The following is an 18,925-nucleotide window of genomic DNA, read 5'->3' on the forward strand; positions in this document are numbered from 1 at the left end:
CGTTATTGAAGTTCACTGTCATGCAGGTATTTGGTTTCTCCTTTTAAAGATAAAGGTGCATTATATGGTACTTCCAATTCTCTAATGGTATTCCTAAATCCAGTGAATTCTGGATGATTATAGCTATAATAACCCCCATTTCTTTAAATACCTTCAGATGGAACTGGTCTCGATGTAGAGATATGTACAGCATCAATCCTATTATTTTACCTAATATAATTTTTCTCTTTATAATCATATCTGTAAATTTCTCCACTGCTCTTTAGTTATACTTGTAACTTTGGTATTGTATCCTCCTCTTCCTCTGTGAAGACCAAAGTAATATATTTATTTAGCACCAAACCATGTCCTTTTCCTCCACTACTGACATGCCTACACCTGTTTTTAATGAGCCAGTTCCTTCTTTTCTTCTTTGTCTTATTTTTATTGTACTTCGAAAAGAATCTTTGCTATTACCCTGGATACCATCTGCAAGACTTTTTAGACTCCCCCTTTTTATCCATTTCTGATGTAATTGGGGATTAGCTCCACCTATTCAAATAGATAAGTCCCACACAGCTAGTTATCACTGAAAACCATTTTAGAAAAACAATAAAGTTTTGGATGTGTTAAAACATCATTAATATATAACATGGAGATTAAGATCCATAATTGGAGGCCTGGTCTGTTCCAAAAAGACCTCATTTTAATATCTTAGCTAAAGGATGGCACTTTTAACTCCCTTGTTAAATGTTAGTCTAGATTTTAAGTCAGAGGCTAGAGTGCTGCAGAATGAGCTAAATCACCGCCAAAGGATCTTAGTGGGGCACTGGTAGTCAGCAGATGAGGAAGAAAAAAAATGAGGAAATAAAGAAAGAAATCAAATCATCTTTGTGAACTTAGTGAATATCAGACCAGCAGTGTAACAAAACCTTAATAAACTCCTGCTTTTACCCTGTGCCTCAGGTGCAACAGGGCACCAGTTTGGTTCTTTACTACACAGGCCATTGATAGATCAAACCTTGGCCCTCTGGCAAACACGCTTTAGAATCTATGGCAAAAATAAATTATCTTGCATGTTGTTCTGTCATCAGCTAGATAACTTGAGTTAACACCTGCTGTAAAGAGCAGAAAGACAGAAAAATACAAGTCCTTTCACTTGAGTTTGAAGGAGATAGATGTCATTATCTAACCTCAACTGTTGATGATGGATGAAATTCATGCTCTCAGCTATCCTTCAGTCCCCTAGTTACCCTTAGCTCTCGTGTTACAGTGAGCATCTGAACAGACTAAACACTTGACTTGTGTGCTTGATGCTAACACAGTGTGACAAAAAGATTCCATCCATCACTCTGACAAACACAAAATGTGCAAGGAGAAAGCTAATGTAAAAATGAAGCATCCGGAAATGGTGGGTTAATCCAAATGTCCAAGTGTGAGCTGTGGTGTAGTTGGTAGTACTTGTGCCTCTGATTCAGAAAGTTGAGAGTTCAAGTTCCATTCTAGAACTTGAGCACAAATGTCAAAGTTGACACTCCAGTGCAATCCTGCGGGAGTACTGCGCTGTCAAAGGTGCTGCTTTTTAGATAAGACATTAAAAGCCCTCTTAGGTGGTTTAAAAATCCCATGGCATTATTTCAAAGAAGAGCAGTGGAGTTAACCTAGCCAATATTTATCCCTCAATCAACATCAAATAGACTCCAAAATTAGGACCGGCCCCCAGATATCTGAAGAATTCAAATATCCTTCATAATGGTTTGAGCTGAGCTCCCTGATGATTACGGGAAGCATGGAAAATGGCAGGACAGATCAGAGTGGCCAGACCACAGAATTGTTACAATGCAGAAGGCTGCCATTCGGCCCATTGTGTCTGCATTGGCTCTCCGAATGAGCATTTCACCTAGTGCCATTTCCCTGCCTTCTCCCTGTATCCCTGCACGTTATTTCTTTTCATATAATCATCTAATTCCCTCGAATGCCTTGATTGAACCGGTTCCACCACACTCTCAGGCAGTACATTCCAGACCCTAACCACTTGCTGTGTGAAAAAGTTTTTTCTCGTATCGCTTTTGCTTCTTTTGCCAATTACATTAAATCTGTGCCACTTGTTCTCGATCCTTTCACAAGCGGGAATAGTTTCTCTCTATCTACTCTGTCCAGGCCGCTCATGATTTTGAATACCTCCATCACATCTCCTCTCAGCTTTCTTTTCTCCAAGGAAGAGTCCCAACTTCTCCAATCTTACTTCATAACTGAAGTTTCTCATCCCTGGATCCATTCTCATAAACTTCTTCTGCACTCGCTCCAATGCTTTTACATCCTTCCTAAAATGTGGCGCCCAGAACTGTACACAATACTCCAGTTGAGGTCTAACTAGTGTCTTATACAAATTCAACATTACCTTCTTGCTTTTGTATCCTAGGCTCCTATTAATAAAGCCTAGGATACTTTATGCTTTATTAGCTGCTCTCAACCTGTCCTGCCACCTTCAATGACTTAGTCACATATACACCCAGGTCCCTCTGCTCCTACACCACCTTTATTTGATACTGTCTTTCCATGTTCTTCCTACCAAAATGTATCACCTCATGTCTCCACATTGAGCCTAATCTGCCACCTAACCACCCATTCCAGCAACTCCAACTTGTCTATGTCCTTTTGAAGTTCTACACAGTGCTCTTCACAGTTTACCATGCTTCTAAGTTTTGTAGTGCTCGCAAATTTTGAAAGCGTTCCCTGTACACCAAGGTCTTGATCATTAATATAAATCAGGAAAAGCAAGGGTCCCAATTCCAACCCCTGGGGAGCCCCACCACAAACCTTCCCCCAGCCTGAAAAGCATCCATTCATCAGTACTCTCTGTTTACTGTCACTCAGCCAATTTTGTATCCATGTTGCTACTGTCCAGCACAATTCCTTGACAGATTGCAACATAATTGTGTTAATTTCCATCTAATTTTACAGGGTAAGGTGGTCTCCAAGTCAAACCTGTAAATTGCTACTGAAACAGTCATTAAGAAAGAAAGACTTGCATTCACGTAGCACTTTATATGACACTGGATGTCTCAACGCACTTTACAGCCAATGAAGTACTTTTGAAGTGGAGTCACTGTTGTAATGGAGAGAGAAAAATGATTCATGTATGAGAAGAAATTTTGGAGGCACCAACAAAACTGCAAATTTCACATTCCCATGGAAACAAAGAAAACAGTTACAAAATAATCAACTCACAGCTCACTGCTAATACCCTCTGGCTCCAACCAGATGCAATACCTGTAGCTTCTTGTCTTTGATCAAAGACAGAGGAGGTAAGACACCCATAAATTCATCTCTCTATTCAGCAGCAGCGAAAATAAACACCTCACAGTCAGGCTGTAATGTAATCCAGCAACCTTTCTGTTTAAAAGGTAAAAGAGTAAATAGGGAACTCTCCTCCAATTTGGTTTTAATGGTATAATCATGGGGATTAACTGTAACAGTGAGTTGCAAGCTGGTCTTTCATTAGGGTTGCCAACTTTGGCTGAACATATTGTGGGAAATGTCGGCGCAAGTGACGTCACGGAACACTGGCCGTGTGGCGCGAGCGGGTTCTCAAGAGAGCGTGAGAGGGGAAAACAAACCAACTTAAGTTAGGCAAATAGGACGAATTTGCAGCAAGGGTAAATAATGATTAAAGTTTAGAGGGAATAAAAGCTTTATTCACTCTTAAGGGCTTGATGCAAGATCCAACAGCATGTTTTTTTTCATTCATGCAATTGTGGGTGTCGCTGGCTAGGCCAGCATTTATTGCCCTTGTTCAGGGGGCATTTAAGAGTCAATCACATTGCTGTGGATCTGGAGTCGCATGTAGGCCAGACCAGGGAAGGACAGCAGATTTCCCTCCCTAGAGGGCATTAGTGAGCCAGAGGGTTTTCACAACATTCGGCAATGGTTTCGTGCCCATCATCAGACTTTTAATTACAGATTTTTATTGAATTTAACTTTCACCATCTGCCGTGGTGGGATTCAAACCCGGGTCCCCAGCACATTATCCTGGGTCTCTGGGACATTGGTCCAATGACAATACCGCTACGCCACTGCCTCTCACTTCAAATAGGGATATTAAAAGCTGCTAAAGCTGAGGGCAAAATAATTTTTTCTCTCTCCCCATCTCTGTTTTTAATAAAATAAAGTGATCCGATCCCCTGCTCGCACCCATTGCACTCCGACTAACGCTTGCTGCACGTACCAGATCCCTCAATGAAATTCAAACTCCATCGCAGCCTGCTAAAATCCCAGCCGGAGTCCTCCTGATTTTTATTTCCCGATTTAAGGTTCTAATTCAATTGGGCACACAGTGCCGGATGTGATGTCACCGCGTGGCAATGCCTCATGAGGAGAATTGTGGTTTCTTTCCTCTTCTTGGTGGTTGCTGATGACGAATCATGAGATTGCTTTGTTTAAAATATTGTTTTAAAATCTCCTGAATTGCTTTCTTTGGCCACTGGGAGACTGATACCAATTCGGGTAGACTCCCGGCTATTCCAGGAGGGCTGACAAACCTATCTTTCACTCTGAGACCAACGCAATGTAAGATTTCTTCAGCTGACTGTGAGGGTGCTATGTATGAGAAATTGGGTTTCTAAGTCTCAACCTGCAACTCCAAGGGTATGTGCCATGCTCCTAATTTCTCACTTGCATCACTGCTATTCTGATAACACACCTCCCATTTTGTTGCCTAAGAGGGAAAATTTTGATGCCATAGAGTTTGCTCTTCTGAGATTGAGTGTGTTGCGCACATTGTTAAGGTAGAGGACAGGTTTTACTCTGTATTTAATCAGATATAGGAATGTGTGATGCTAATACATAGAGCTCAAAATGGGAAGTGTCTATTCCCCACTTATAAAGTTTCTCAGCAGCATAAACACAAAAGGTTCCTGTTCAGATTATAGCAACCTTTCAACATCAACATACAGAGGAAAAAGAGCAGAATTTTGTTACTTAATGAAATCCTGTAAGCTCAGCAGTTTCATAGTTCCGCACACCGAAACAACCACTTTACATACGTAGAATATATGGCACAGAAATAGAACATTCAGCCCAACCAGTCCATGCTGGTGTTTATGCCCTACTCGAGCCTCCTTGCAGCTTTTCTCATCTAAGTCTACCATTGTAACTCTCTAATCGCTTCTCCCTCATATGCTTATCCAGCTTCCCCTTAAAATGCATCTTAACTAATCGCTTCAACCATTCCCTGCGGTAGCAAGTTCCACATTCTTACCACCCCTTGGGTAAAGAAGTTCCTTCTGAATTCCCTATTGGCTTTCTTGGTGACTATCTTATATTGATGGCCTCTAGTTATGCTCTTACTCACAAGGGGAAACGTTCTCCCTGTATCCACTCTATCAAAACCTTTCATTATTTTAAAGATCTCTATTAGGTCACCCCTCAGCAATCTTTTTTCGAGTAAAAGAGACCTAGCCTATCAATCTTTTCCTGATATGTAGACCCACACATTTCTGGTATCTCTGCCCCCTCTCCAGTTCCTCCACATCCTTTCTATAATATGGCAACTAGAGCTGTATTCAGTGCTCTAATTGTGGTCTAAACTAGGTTTGAGATAGGTTTACATAACTTCCCTACTTGTCCCTCTAGAAATAAAGTCTAGTGCTTGGTTTGCTTTTTTTAATGGCCTTGTTAATCTGTGGTGCAACCGTTAATGATAGATATATTTGTACTCCAAAATCCCTTTGCTCCTCTGCCCCACATAGACGTGCATCTTCCATGTAATTCGTGGCCTGTGTTCCAAAGTGTACAACCTCATATTTATCAGTGTTTAACTTCATTTGCCAATTATTTGCTCATTTTGCATGTTTTTTTAATGTTGTCCTGTTAATGTGTTGCCGTCCTCCTACTGACTATTCCTCCAATTTGGCAGCATCCACAAATTTAGAAATTGTGTTTTTGATTCCAAAGTCCAAATCGTCGACGTAAATTGCGAACAGCAGCGGTCCCAGCACTGATCTTTTGGGAATAACAGTTCCCACCTTCTGCCATTAAACACACTCTGCTTTCTGTCTTGAAACCTTGTAGCAATTCCCTGACTCCACATTCCACATTCTCTGACCTTATTTGTTAGTCTATTATGGGGCACCTTATCAAAGACCTTTTGAAAATCCAGATAAATTACACTACTGCATTACCACTGTCTGCTCCCTTTTGCTTCCTTAAAAATTCAACAAGATTGGTCAAATAAGTTTTTCCCATTTTGAAATCCATGCTGACAATTTATTATTGTTTCTCTTTCTTGATCTTCATCTATTCTCTCTGTTGGTTGGGATTCCATTATTTTTCCTGCCACTGATGTTAAGCTAATTGCTCTGTAATTCCCTAGCCATGTTCTGTTCCCGATCTTAAATATAGGAATTAAATTAGCTATCCATCAGTCCTCTGGCATTACACTTTTTTCTAAAGGATTTATGAGCAGTGAGGCCTTTGCTATCTCTTCCCTCGATTCTTTCAAAATATGTAGAGGTAGTCCAGAGGGGCTTTATCCTTTTTGAATTTGTTTAGATCATTCCTTGCCTCCCATCTTTTTATTATAATGCACTTATCTCATTAATCATCTCATCATTCAATGTCACGCCCACCTCTTCTATCTCCCTTGTAAATAGTGAAACAAAACAATTAATATATTTCAGCTTTCTATCATTACCTCTGATATTATCCTGTCTATCCCTTAATGGTCTTATGCCCACCATGGCGTTCCTTTTTTGCAATTGGTGTGCCTGCTGAATACTTTACCATTTGATATTATGTTCCTTGATAATTTAATTTTATAGCTCCTCTTCGCTTTCCTAATTTTTAAAAAACTTCTTCCTAATCTTTTCATATTGCCTCTTATCATGCATCTTTTGGCATCTAAGTACTTAACATATGTTTCTTTCCTGACCCTCAGTTGTTTCCTTATGTCTTTATTCATCCATGGAGCCCCAACTAGTGTTTAGTGTGTTCTTTCCTTTTAATGGAATAGATTTTTCCTGCACTTTAAAGACCATTTTAAATGCTTCCCATTGCTGTTCCATTTCGCAGTTTGTCAATATTGTTGCTCATTTTATTTTCCCAAGTTTTATTCTCAGCCCTTCAGAATCAGCTCTTCTCCAATCTATTAACTTGGTTTTCATCATACTTGTGTCCTTCTCTATCATCATCTTAAAGAATAGAATAGTATGGTCATTATTGCTAAAATGTTCCCCTACTTACCTCTCTTATCTGTTCTACTTTGCCCAAAAAATTCTCTTTATCCCGATTTCCAGGAACTATAAATTAAAAACGGGTTGATTTTTCCAAAGCACGAAGAAGTGTTCCGACTTCTGGTCTGTGCAACTTGCAAAAACAAGATTGCTTTTTTCACCTCGTTTTTTTTTCCCTGCTCCCTCCTCAAAGGACTGACTAGAACAGTGGTGCAGCTTCAGACAACCCTTTAATAGGTCTTAAGGCCATTCTTCATGTATGATTCTTGACAGCGAGCTGTTCAGTTGTGTATGAACCTGTTTCACACACACATACTCACTTTCCAGCTGGATGCATTGGATAGTGATCAGAAGTTGGGAACCTAGCCTATCTTAACGAAGTAACAACTTAAACTGTTACCTCACTGACTGCAGATATCATTGGCTTCAACATACTGCAGCACTATGCCAGAATAACTTTGTTTGCCAAGAAAGGCTGACAATAGAAGCCTATCATCTAAGTCTTCATTTAAACATCAATCATTCAATCAAGAGAACTCAATGGACAGGTGAATTAGAATCTTCCTATTGGAAGGAGTTTTCTAAGAATATGTGCAGGCATAATATTTTAAAAGAAACTTCTCCTAGTCAAAGAAAATCTCACAAACATTAACAGAGTTTAACTTCAAATCTTGCTATCACCATATAGGCAGTGAATAATGTGACATTAAACTGGCCCATCTGTACATCAGAATGGAAAAAATCTATCTAGTCAGAATGAAGGGGCTGATCTGATGGTGGAGTTGGCTCGGAGAGCATTTTCTTTGAAACGACACATAGCAAATGAAAACAAGCTTCGTTATCTTAAACTGCCTGCAGATTACAGAGGGGGAGGGGATCATCTGTTTTTCTTCAACCTGTATTTGGAGAAGAGGGAACAAGCAGTTTAAGCAGAAAAGATAGGATCCCTTTCGGAGGTACTGTTGAATCTCTCCCAGTGTAACCTCTGTAGTGTTATTCCTAATCTCATGGTTGCTGCGTTTCTCGTCAGTGTTGCTGGAGGCTGGATTTTGTAAACTCCCCAGAGCTACTCAAGCAGCTGATGATATCACTGTCTGCCTGTGCGGCAGCTCTTGCCTATATTCCATGAATATAAAAATATCTATATTCCTTCCTCTGAGCAAGAAGTTCGGTTATTAAGCACAGCTCCCATACTTTACTGAACTAGTGAACGAGTTTACAGATGCACTGCTCTGAAAAATAGCTGCAGGATTCCCTGACCCATTTACTCCTCCCACGCAGCAAAGGCTTTGACTATAAATCAGCTAGGCAGAGCGCGATAGTCGTGTGGGAACTCCAGGGATAAGATGAAAACATGGAATAAGCAGCTACTTGGGCCCTCTCCTTTCAAGAAACTGCACATTTGATCCAGTAATGCACTCACCCCAATTTATTAAGTCTCTTGAGGGAGATGAAAAAAATATACACGAGAAAAACTTCGAGAGAGAGGCTGATGGAAATTTTCAGTGGCCTTTCAAATGCATGAAAATTTCAGGATGCCAATCTAATGTTACAATCTTCTTTATTCAACCCATTCAGCTACATTCTATACATGAAGTTCCTAATGCTCCAGCATGATGAGAACGAAGTGTTCTGTACATCACTGGATTGCCTTTATCCTGCTAAGTAAGCTTCGATTTCTTTCCAGCTCCTGATGGGGATGGCTGATCACAAGCAACCCGCAAAAAGACAATCTCTGTGAAATGCCCAGCCAATGCCCGGAGGCAATCAACTGAATCTGTTTAAATACCATTGGAGACCTGTGCTAGCGGCTTGAGTTTAAGCTTAGCCAGCTGTCACCTGAAGGTCAAGCTGTCAGAATTCGCCGAGGCTGGCTGCTGAGGTAACCTGTTCTCTTTTAGCTAGGTGAGTGGCCTTAGAGAATATCAGTCACTTTACCAGTGGATTTTAGCCAGCCAAACAAGACCTGTTCATCAGAAAATGAGTCTCACACCATAAGAGAAACATCAGCTTATTCTACCAAAGCCCATGCTGTTTAACTCTTACCAATTGAACTGCCCTGATTATCTATTCATTGTCCCAGCAGGGCAGGAACCATTGCAACTCAATGGAAAAATCTCTCAGAATAGTCAACTTCAGAGAAAATAAAGAACTTTAAATTTATACAGCGCCTTTCATAAAGCACTTCACATCCAATGAATTTATTTTGCTGTGCAGTCACTGCTGTACTGTAAATATGTCAGTCAATTTATATATAACAAGGTTTCAAAAATAGCAGTGAGGTACAAGGTCAAACAATGTTTTAGTGATTTTGGTTGAGGCTAATTACTGGACAGAACCTGGATTTATCCTTTGCTCTTCAAATAGTGGCATGGCATCTTTTCTGTCTACTTGAAAGGGCAGACAGAGCTTCAGTTTAACATCTCACCCCAAAGTTGGCATCTCTAACAGTGCAGCATTATCTCAGTATTACACTAGATTGTCAGTGAGATTGTGTTCTCATCTGATTGTAGTGGGCTTTGGACCCACAACGTTCTGACTCAGAAGTAAGTGTGATGCCACTGATCCAAGGTTGATACTTAAAAGTATTCTATTCCACCATTGAAATCCAATGGGCTATGCCTCTTTTATCCATTCACTCCGATTCTGTAACATTTCTGATATAAAGTGTTTCCCTATACTGTATGGGTTAATGTTCTGGGTGCAGATTCTTCAGCATAGGTTGTTTTGGGCCTCATGGCTTTTGAATGCATACTGTTGTGCTGTACTGGGCATAGTTTAAAAGTCATATTGGCACCGTATTGTACTCAGAAAATTAATCTTACTAACTGGCTTGAAGGCAATTCAATGAATCTCAACAGCTTCAGTGGTTTTATGATGTCTATTAATTAATTCCTGGACTATGCAAAAGCTATAAACTCACATACAAGGGTATAACTCACCACACGTTACGAAGTTTTCATCTGGAAGTATGTCAGTGTGACTGTTTTGTGTGTGTGTACATGTACAATTTGTGCATGTTCTCCAGTGTATTCATTCACTATATGCTCCTACTTGTCTCTCCATATTGTAACGTCAAAGTGCTGACTGTTATCATTCGCGCAATCTTCCAAATGTTTGTCCTAACAAACATTTCCACTCCCCACCTCCCTGGCCAAGTCATGCTCCATTTGTGATAGACTTTTGCTTGCTCAAATGGAGATATTCCACAGAGAATTTTTATTCTTGCCCCATCTCCACACACATTGTGGCAACTGCTAGCTCAATGAAGTCCAATTCTACTGAATTTCCAACAGTGTTTTGTGAAACCTGGTCAACCAGAGTAGCTACTGAAAATGAGTTATCTTTTATTCATTCAACATCCCAAGAAAATTGATATTTAGACTCTAATTTTTTATTTGAACTTATATATATATATTATATATGGGTTTCAATGGTATTTGCAATTTAAATGCAGGACTGGTGTACAAAAGTGCTGGTCCTGTGAGATAAAAAAACTCAATCTGCATTGCACAGGGAACAACACTTTCTGCATCAATTAAATAAAGGTGTGTATCATATTTTGAGCAACATGGCACAAAGTCCACATTTACATTGTGCTAACAGGTGTTCTGCTGTTTTGTGGATTATATCATTTCAATGCCTTCATATGTTACTGCATTCTAACATGCTGGCTCTCAGTTATCCTGTATGTAACAGATGCCCCAGTTATTTATCACATATAAATCTGAGGTGGAAATATGTTGAATGTCGTGAACACTTTCACACTTCACAATACATCTTTTGTGAGGATACATTACATTGCGCTCTTGACATAAAAATTACCAATAATCTTGAACTGCATTGAGTTTACTGTGAACACTTCATGCCTTCATTCACTTCTACTCCTCCCAATTATTTCCAATTATTATTATTATGTAAATATTCCTCCCAGTCTATCCTATCCTGAAAGTTTAATATCATTTGGGACTAACCCTATCTGACAGGTTGAGACTGGTACCTTCCTAGTTTTATGGCTCAATATCACTAGTCATTTTGTAGTACACAACTTGAGCACTGCTGAAAAAGGAGACGTCGTTGTCGAAGCTTTTCATTTTGCACTCATTAGCAGAATCCACAAGAATACTAAATGTAAAGGGAACAATTTATACTGTATGAGGAGGGATTGCTGATTGGTTGGCAAATGGATTCTGATTGGTAGAGGCGTTGCAATTGAGAATACACCAGTTGATGGTAACTGACGGTTAACTGCCAAGCGTTGTTTGACATTTAAACCAGCTTGACTCTGACTGGTCAACGCACTGTCCTGAGGAATGAACCAGCAAATGGCTGTCACTTACTTTGTTTAGCTGAAACAAAAGCTTCAACAAAAACATCGCTTATTTCAAGCAATGCTCAGTGCCAATTAAGATTGTAGTTATACCCACTAGGCCATTCAAAGAACAGACTTCTAATAATGTTATGATGTCAAAGAAAATTAATCAATGCAACGCAACAGCATCATTGAAATACAGATGTAACACAGTGAACCTCTAAGAAAGTTGAACAAACAACTCATTCTGAAATTAAGATGAAGGCCTTTCTCTGCTGTGATGACAGCGCATCAAACTGGGAATCTAACATTAAAAATCTGGCTAAACTACCATAGATCCAGGATTTAATGGAGCCTGCCAGAGCGGTCATGGTGGTGGGTGGTGGGGGGGCGGGGAGGGGGGGCAGGGGGTTTGGTTTGGGTGGAGCCAGAGCCAGGAGAATTGGGTAAGAGTATACTCTTCGAATTCTGGCATCAGGAAAGATGTCCTCAATTTAGTAGGGGGTGGGAAAGGACTGACAAGGGAATCCTGCCCACTGGTGACGGGATCTCAATTAGGCTCATTAATGAGCCACTTGAGCACAATTACTGTATCCTTGAGCCCACTGGAGTTTAATGGTGGCTCAGGGATTTAATGGATCTCCAGTAACTCTCAAAGGCCGCCCAGCAAACCTTGTCAGTATTTGCCAGTGGCCTACCGGGTGGGGGTCTCTTATTCACAGGCACTTAGTGCTAATGGAGGTACCCTGTCATTGGGGAGTAGGGACGCTGGAAGCCAAACCCTTGTCATGCATCCAACCCCTCCTCCCCACCTTGCTGGTGATCCCCTCCCTGCGACCTGCAACATGTCTCACTCACCTGCATCCAGGAATGATCCCTGGTGAAGGCCTCGCAACATTATTGGCAACAGTCACTGCTCTTGGTGGTGCTGCCAGAACGAGAGTGCTCCTGACCTCTGATTGGCTGGCAGCTCTCAGGGGTGGAATTTCTGCCCTCTGGGGGCCTTGGTCACGTGGGAAGCCCAAAGAGGTGGCGGCATAGCGGCAATATCACTGGGCTAGCAGTGCTCTGGGGCACACGGGTTCAAATCCCACCTCGGCAGCTGGTGGAATTTAAATACAATTAATAAAATCTGGAATTAAATAGTGATCATGAAACCATTGTCTAAGTTGTAAAAACCCATCTGGTTTTAATAGCTTTTAGGGAAGGAAATCTGCTACCGTCACCTGGTCTTGCCTACATGTGACTCCAGACCACAGCAATGTGGTTGACTCTTAAATGCCCTCTGAAATGGCCTAGCAAACCACCCAGCTGTATCAAACTGCAATGAAGTTTAAAAGGAATTAAACTGAATGGACCACCCGGCATCAATCTAGGCACTGGAAATGACAACGGCACACCCAGCTCTGACAACCCTGCAAAGTCCTCCTTATTAACATGTGGGGGCTTGTGCCAAAATTGAGAGAGCTGTCTCACAGACTAGTCAAGCAACAACCTGATATAGTCATACTCACCAAATATACCTTGCACACAATGTGCAGACATCCCCAGAAGTGATGGCACACAATGGTATATAGTCGGGAGGGAGTTGCCCTGGGAGTCCTCAACATCGACTTGGGACCCCGTGAAGTCTCATGGCATCAGGTCATTCGTGCCACACAAGTGTGAAGCAATGACCATCTCCAATAAGAGAGAATCCGACCATCTCTCCATGACATTCAATGGAATTACCATCGCTAAATCCCCCACTATCAACATCCTGGGAGTTACCATTGACCAGAAACCCAGCTGGACTAGCCATATAAATACTGTGACTACAAGAGCAATTCAGAGGTTGGGAATTCTGTGGCGAGTAACTCACCTCCTGATCCCCAAAGCCTATCCACCATCCACAAGGCACAAGACAGGAGTGTGATGGAATGCTCTCCACTTGCCCGGATGAATGCAGCTACAATAACACTCAAGAATCTCAACACCAGCCAGGACAAAGCAGCCCGCTCGATTGGCACCCCATCCACACCTTCAATATTCACTTCCCCAATGATTGCAGCGTGTGCTATCTACAAGATGCACTACAGCAACTCACCAAGGCTCCTTCGACAGCATCTTCCAAGCCTGTGGCCTTTACCACCTAGAAGGAAAAGGGCAGCAGATGCATGGGAACACCACCACCAGCAAGTTCACCTCCAAGCCACACACCTGGGACCTATATTGTTGTACCTTCAATGTCGCTGGGTCAAAACCCTGAAGCTCCCTTCCTAGAAGCACTGTGGGTGTACCTACACCACATGGACTGCAGTAGTTCAAGAAGGCAGCTCAACACCACCTTCTCAATGGCAATTAGGGATGGACAATAAATGCTGGCCTAGCCAGTGATGCCCACATCCCGTGATAGAATATAAAAAAGTGCCTGATTGCACTTAAATTGCATTGTGCCTCCCAGGCAGAAGCGATGTGGGGCTCCCAATGGTTCTCCAACCAGTAGGGGAGACCCTTGTCACTAGAACTCAATTCTGCCCCATACCTTAAATTCCAGCCCACATGTGGTCGTAAAACAAAGAGTCACTAACAGCAATCACTAAACCGATCTCTGCACAACTGCAAGGGACATGCCAGCTAGCGTCCTCCTGGGGTTCAGGGTCACTGAGGAAACAATGACCCGGCTTTAAGAATATCGCCGAAAACATATAAGTCAATAGAAGAGGAGGTTTAAACGCAACTGTATTTATCTGGCATTCTATTACAAGAAAAATCAATCCCATATCAATGAATACAAATTAAACTGCCCATAGTGCGTGACCTCTGAAGCAGGGCTACCTGCATTTAAATGACATTATTGAAAATTGTGACAACTGCCTGGAGAAAAAGGAACACACAATCACTTCCACCTATGAGATATGCAAACTCACTCTCTACTCTGGATGTCTGTTCCCAAGCACCAGGATAGTCTCCTCATTCTACAGCTCAACCACCCGGAACAGATAGAAACTACTTCCAAGGGGTTATTGTCCCTCTCTGCAGTGGCTGTGGTGCAACTACCCCTGCCTACTATCACGAACCTTCAGCGACCCCAGTCTGACCACCAATTGCTCAAGTAATCTGAGTGCCTGCCTGCTGCCTACCCCTGTCTGAGATTCTCTGACCTATCCTCTGTGCTTCTCCAATTCCAGCCTCTTGTCCAAACCCCACTTCTATTGGCCCACCATTGGTGACCTGGCTTTCAGCTGTCCAGGTTCTGGAACTCTCTTCCGGGATCTCTCCACTTTTCCCTGTCTTTCCCGTCTTTCAAGAGGCTAGTGAAAAAAAAAATCAACCTCTTTGATCAAGCTTGTGACCAGCTGTACTAATATATCCCTCGTTGAGTTGTTGTCAGTTCTGATTATGTTCCTGTGAACATAATGCCATGGGACATTTTACTGTGTTAAAGGCGCTGTATAACAAGTTGTTGTTGTTGTTGCATCCACTTGCTATTAGCAAGTATGCTGACTGCTGCCCAGCTACGTGTGAATCCTTCCTGCGCCACAGTGCTCTAGTATAAAATAGGCCATTTTCATCATCATTAAACCATACCTGAACCCGTGCAATGTGAACCCTGCAGCTTGTTGAAATCAGTATTGATGTCACACAAAAAGTCAGACTGTGGACCCTGATTACAGAGCACTAGACAGCCCCTTTTTCGGAGACTCTACCCGGACAGCAATGGACATGGGTGCCTTTCCTGACATGGTCAGGTTATTCAGTTGATGTTAGTCAATTGTATTTATACAAAGAACAGCAAATATAGAAATTCCCTGCTGTACTCCACACTGTAAAAACCCACTAATTGGCTGCAAATGCAACTAGAAATTTTTTTAGATCAGAACAACATTCCAGACTCCGAATCTATGAAGGCAAGAAACAGGGAAATGGGGAGTGGGGTGTGGGCCGTGAGGGGAGGTGAAGGTGGATAGCTATATAGCCTGGAATAGCCCAACTTGCTTCGCATAGCTTATGAACAGCACCTGACCTGACCTGTAAAACTTTAACTCAGCTGCGGTCGGATAAAATAAAATTAATCTTTTACACACAAGTAAATGCTCAGCTCATTTTTTTTACAATATGTACAGCTGCAAAAGCACAAAACAATGCATATCTGGTGAAGAGACACACCTAAAACAACAGCACCTTGAATTTGTATTGCAACCTTAAGTGCTTTGTATAGGAAAGAATTAACCGAGTGATGGTAGATTTAGGAGAGCAGCCTGAAAGCAGTGTCAAAGGATCGGTTTTGAGGAGGCATTTAAAGGCAGAGAGAGAAATAGCAATGTGTGGAGGGTTATGTGGGAGTTCCAAAGAGTAGATGAGGCTTAACCACTAAGTGAAGAACATGAGAAATGGGCTGCACAAGGGACCAAAGTTGGGTCACCATAATGCCTGAACTAAAACTTAGAGCTGGGCAAGGCCATGGAAGGAGTATTAAACAAGGGAAAAAAAGGTTTGAATTCAATACATTAAAAATGAAACAGCGGAGGGTGATTAGCACAGGGATGATGGGCAAGCAGGATGTCTTCTGGGGCAGGGTGTAGGCTGTCAAGTTCTGATGAAAGGTTCTGATGAAATTGGCCTGAAACATTAACTCGGTTTCTTTCTCCACAGGTGTTGCCTGGCCTGCTGAGTATTTCTAGCATTTTCTGTTTTCATTGCAGATTTTCAGCATCCACAGAATTTTTGGTTTTGTATTGATGTTTGTGCAAGCTGCAGCATGGAAGGCTGGTGTGGAGGGTGCTCAAGGGTCAAGTTTTGAGTTTTGAATAGAATAAGGACTATGGAGCTCAACTCCAAGTTCAAAAGGAAAGTGAGGTTATGCACTGGCTGACCAGAAACGGAGACATCTTCAATTGGAAGCAAGACTACAGAGTTTTAGTCAACTGGATGTTCAGCTTTTTTATAATAAGCACAGCTGCAGAAGTTGTTGAAGAAGATGGTTTTGGCTTTTTGTGTGTCTATTAATAAATATTAAATTTGCAGATTATATTTACGAACACTTACATTCATAGCATTTCAGGGACCATCACCTCCTTTAAAAAGACAGAGCTTTAATTTAATTTGGGCCAGAAATCCTACTGCAGTCCTCCGAGAGGTGATAGCAGATTTTGAATCAGGTGAGGCAAGGAGAGAGCAGCACTGAAGCAATGTCCTAAATTGAGTTTCTAGAAATCACTGGAAGGATAGAATTGCAAAAGGCAAATCCAAGAGAAACTTCCTGATTGAAATTTCATTATAAATCCTGCTAACATTTGACAATCTATCATGTAACAATCAGTGTCACCTATTCCAACACCTCAAGCTGCTGTATAGTGTTCAAGGTAAGAAAAAATGGAAAATTATAAAACTGTAGCTCACTATTGAATAAATTCTATTCAAGGGTACTGGGTAAACAGTGATAAAAACAAAAAAACTGCAGATGCTGGAAATCCAAAATAAAAAATACCTGGAAAAACTCAGCAGGTCTGGCAGCATCGGCGGAGAAGAGTACAGTTGACGTTTCGAGTCCTCATGACCCTTCAACAGAACTTCTGTTGAAGGGTCATGAGGACTCGAAATGTCAACTGTACTCTTCTCCGCCGATGCTGCCAGACCTGCTGAGTTTTTCCAGGTATTTTTTATTTTTTGTACTGGGCAAACAGTGTTGGCTATACTGCCCTTTCACCTCTCGGATTCATGTGAAAATCCAGGATGTTTCCCTTGGGTGAAAATTGCCCCTACTGACTGTAATAAGTTATAATGAGCTTGGGTGGTTTAAGCCCATTCCCACTGTTGACCATGCAAACCTGCTTAAAGTACAGCAACAAACTAGCATCATCATTTGAAGACCAAAAAAATGGCTGCTGTAGAGATTTTTAAAAAGGCATGCTGGTGCAGTAAGCAATGCTCTGCTGAGATTGAGGTTAAGACATGTCTTAAATCTACCTCATCTGTAACCTGCTAGTATTGAACAGGACGCTTACTCTACATCTGACCATGCTGGTCTTGATTTGAAAGTGTTTGCTGGGATAGTGCAGAGTTTTATTCTGCATCTAAAGGCTGCTGCCCTTGACCTGGGTCATGTTCAAATGTGCACAGAAGTGCCATTTCTAAGAGGACCATCTATGACTTCCTTAAGTTTTATGAGCACGCAGTAAATTGAACTACAGATCAACAATTATTAATAATTTCAACTGCAAACACAACACAAAAACGCAACTTCACAAACAGTATGCAAAATTGTTCACTGCAGGATAGGGAGAGGCCCTTAGCAGGAAAAAAAAATGATTTTCATACGATCACCCACCCCATCGCAAAATATCATTTCACAATTCAAAAAAAAAATGTTTTGCCACTACACGAATACTACCTTTTAAGTTGCTATTTCGAGGAAATTTTTCAACAGATGAATTTTGTGTTGCATGGCTGCCCCAAGGCAGTAAACAATCAAATTCTAATTTAATGAGCAAGTTGACCTTTATACGCGGGTTTCAGCCAATTTCTTGCTGGCGCACGGTTAAAGGGTTTTCAAATAAAAAAAAAATCAACAGGGAAGCTTACAGTGTCTTGGGGATCTGAACTGGTTGAAAGTGTGCTCCTTTTTCTCAAAGACTGGAATCTCTGCTGGCTCCGCACTGAAAACCGCCTGAACGACTCCCTGCTCCTGGAGGCGAAGTGCCGGAAGGACGAGGTTCGTTTGAGGGGAGCTCTGCCGGGATGCTCCCCGCTCCCAGGGGTGCCGCTCCGCTCCTGGGTCACGGCTGTGCCGACAAGGTTCAAGGCTTCTTGCAATGACCGCCTCACCGTGCCCATCCATTGGGCCATGTGACTTTGAGCCACCGTCAGCTTGTCTCCCAGATAATCCATTTACGCGAGGGAAATTGGGTACAAAAGCATTTTCAAAACAGAGAGAGAATAAAAACAAAAATAAAAAAATAGGTGCTTCAAATTGGCCGTCAGTCCCGATTCATCTTTCAGCCGCTCCCTGTGGAATCCCCGCTGTCTCTTTGGCTGTTGCCTGTTTCACTGAGAGTTGCCCCTTTTCCACATTACTCCCAGCGCACAGCGACTGGGGGGGGATTTAAAACTTCATAACCAAGCACCTCGTTCCTCTAGTCAGACCAGCTCCAAAGCCTTCCAGCGGGGCGCCTAATAAGGCTTTAATTAATTCCTCGGTCCCTTTTACTGGGAGAGCTGGCAGGCAGCGCTGCAGCTATAAATCCTCCTGCTTACAACAATCCCAGGTACCGGGGACAGATAATGGCCCATTCCTTCCCTCAAGAAGAGAGTGAGAAAGACAGAGAAGGGAGACAAGGTCCTTGCCGTGATTTCTAAGAAAGGCAGCACGTATACTCAGGCTGACACTATATATAATATAAATATAAAAACACTCGTTCCG

General features: G+C 41.9%; 1 protein-coding gene across 2 annotated transcripts in view; it reads right to left on the reverse strand.

Moving 5' to 3' along the window:
- Nucleotides 1–18,925, reverse strand: part of LOC144687791 (uncharacterized) — a 235,143-nt gene that overhangs the window by 52,462 nt on the left and 163,756 nt on the right. The gene's annotated exons all lie outside the window — the stretch shown is intronic.

The sequence above is a fragment of the Cetorhinus maximus genome, chromosome 12 (assembly GCF_964194155.1).
Source record: "Cetorhinus maximus chromosome 12, sCetMax3.hap1.1, whole genome shotgun sequence".
Taxonomy (NCBI): Eukaryota; Metazoa; Chordata; class Chondrichthyes; order Lamniformes; family Cetorhinidae; genus Cetorhinus; species Cetorhinus maximus.